Below are 2,695 nucleotides of genomic sequence, written 5' to 3'. Positions count from 1 at the left end.
GAAATACACGTGTGTAGATTAGGGGGAGGGCTAAAAGAAGCATTTTGAAAAAGGTAGATAAGCATTGTTTGGAGTCCCCCCACCTAAAACGCGAGTGTGGCGCATCTCTAAACGCGAAAGAACTTACGAGAGATATAAAAGTTGCTAGGAGCGAGAATCTCTCACCCAGGCACTGTCCAAATCGATAGACTTCCACAAGTGAAATACACGTGTGCAGATTTGGGGGAGGGCTAAAAGTAGCATCTTTACAAAGTTAGGTAAGCATTGGCTGGGATCCCCGCACCTAAAACGCGAGTGTAGCGCATCTCTAAACGCCCGAGAATTCACGAGAGAGAACAAACTTGATCTGGTCGAGAATCTCTTATCCAAGCACTGTCCAAATCGAAAGACTTGCACTAGTGAAGTACACGCGTGGAGATTTGGGGGAGGCCTAAAAGTAGCATCTTCAAATGTTAGGTAAGCATTGGTTGGGTTCCCCGAGCCTAAACCACGAGAGTGGCGTAACTCTAAACGCGTGAGAACTTACGAGAGAAAAGAAAGTTTCTATGGGCGAGAATCTGTCACAAAAGCACTGTCCAAATCGATAGACTTCCACAAGTGAAACACACGTGTGCAGATTTGGAGGAGGGCTAACAGTAGCATCTTTACAAAATTAGGTAAACATTCACTGGGATCCGAGCATCATAAACGCGACTTTAGTGCATCTCTAAACGCGCGAGAGCTCACGAGAGAAAAGAAAGTTGATCTGGGCGAGAATCTCTTACCCCAACATTGTCCAAATCGAAACACTTGCATAAAAGAAATACACGTGTGGAGATTTAGGAAAGGGTCAAATGTAAAATGTTCAAAAAGTCCAATAAGCATAGTTTGAGATGTCGACACCGAAATCGCGAGTGTGGCGGATCTCTAAACGCGCGATATTACGCAAGAGAAAAAAAGTATAAATGGGCGAGGATCTCCAACCCTAGCATTGTCCAAAGCGACAGACTACCACAATTAAATACACGTGTGTAGATTTCAGAAAGGCCCAAATCTAGCATCTTTAAAAGGTCCAGTAACCATAGTTAGAGTGTGGCGGATAGCTAAACTCGGGAGATTTCACTAGAGAAAAGAAAGTTGATATAGGCGAGAATCTCTCACCCGAGCAATGTCCCAATCGATAGACTTCCACAAGTGAAATACACGTGTGTAGATTTTAAAGAGGGCTAAAATTAGCATCTTTAAAAAGTTAGGTAAGCATTGGTTTGGATTCCTGCACCTAAAAAGCAATTGTGGCGCATCTATAACCGCGCCAGAACTTACGAGAGATAAGAAAGTTGATAGGGGCGAGAATCTCTTACCCAGGCACTGTCCAAATTTAAAGACTTCCACTAGTGACATACACGTGTGTAGATTAGGGGAAGGGCTAAAGGTAGCATCTTTACAAAGTTAGGTAAGCATTCGTTGGAATCCCCTCACTTAAAACGAGAGTGTCGCGCATCTATAAACGCGCGATAACTTACGAGAGATAAGAAAAGAAAGTTAATTTGGGCGAGAATCTCCAACCTAAGCACTGTCCAAAATCGACAGACTTTTACAAGTAAAATACTTTTGTGTAGATTTGGGGGAGGGCCAAAACTAGCATTTTTTGAAGAGCCCCGTAAGCATAGTTTGGGATCCCCAAACCAAAAACGCGATTTTGCTGCATTGCTAGACGCGCGAAAACACACGACAGAAAAAGAAAATATAAATGGGCGAGAATCCTCAATTCAACCATTGTCCAAAGCGACAGAATACCACAAGTGAAATACACGTGGGCAGATTTGAAAAAGGGCCGATCTTTAAAAAATCCAGTAAGCATAGTTTGAGATCCCAACATCAAAACAGCGAATGTGACGCATCTCTAGACGCGCGAGAACTTACTGAAAAAAAGAAAGTTGATATGGGCGAGAATCTCTCACCCAAGCACTGTCTAAATCAATAGACTTCCACAGGTGAAACACACGTGTGTAGATTCGAGGAAGGGCTAAAAGTTGCATCTTAGAAATGTTAAGTAAGCATTGTTTGGGATTCCCGCACCTAAAAAAGCGAGGGTGGCAAGTCCCTAAACGCGCGAACACTTACAAGAAAAAAGAAATTTGATATTGACGAGAATCTCTCACCCAAGCACTGTCCAAATTGATAGACTTCCACAAGTGAAATACACGTGTGCAGATTTGGAGGGAGGGCTAAAAGTAGCATCTTTAAAAAGTTAGTTAACCGTTGGTTGGGATCCCCGCACCTAAAACGCGAGTGTGGCGCATCTCTAAACGCGCGAGAACTTACGAGAGAAAAGAAAGATAATATGGGCATCAAAACAGCGAATGTGATGCATCTCTAGACGCGCGAGAACTTACTGAAAAAAAGAACGTTGATATGGGCGAGAACCTCTCACCCAAACACTGTCCAAATCGATAGACTTCCACCAGTAAAATACACGTGTGTAGATTTGATATAGGGGCAAATTTAGCTTCTTCAAAAAGTCCAGTAAGCATAGTTTGAGATGCTGACACCAAAATCGCGAGTGTGGCGCATCTGTAAACGCAGGAAAACACGCGAGAGAAAAAAATATAAATTAGTGAGAATCTCCAATCCAAGCATTATCCAAAGCGACAGACTACCACAGGTGAAATACACGTGTGTAGATTTGAGAAAGGGCCAAATCTAACATCTCTAA

Source organism: Orbicella faveolata, unplaced genomic scaffold (genome assembly GCF_042242905.1).
Source record: "Orbicella faveolata isolate gen_17 unplaced genomic scaffold, um_ofav_v1 contig_1, whole genome shotgun sequence".
NCBI classification, from domain to species: Eukaryota; Metazoa; Cnidaria; class Anthozoa; order Scleractinia; family Merulinidae; genus Orbicella; species Orbicella faveolata.
The sequence above is the reverse complement of the archived record's forward strand: the minus strand, read 5'-3'. Positions refer to the sequence as shown.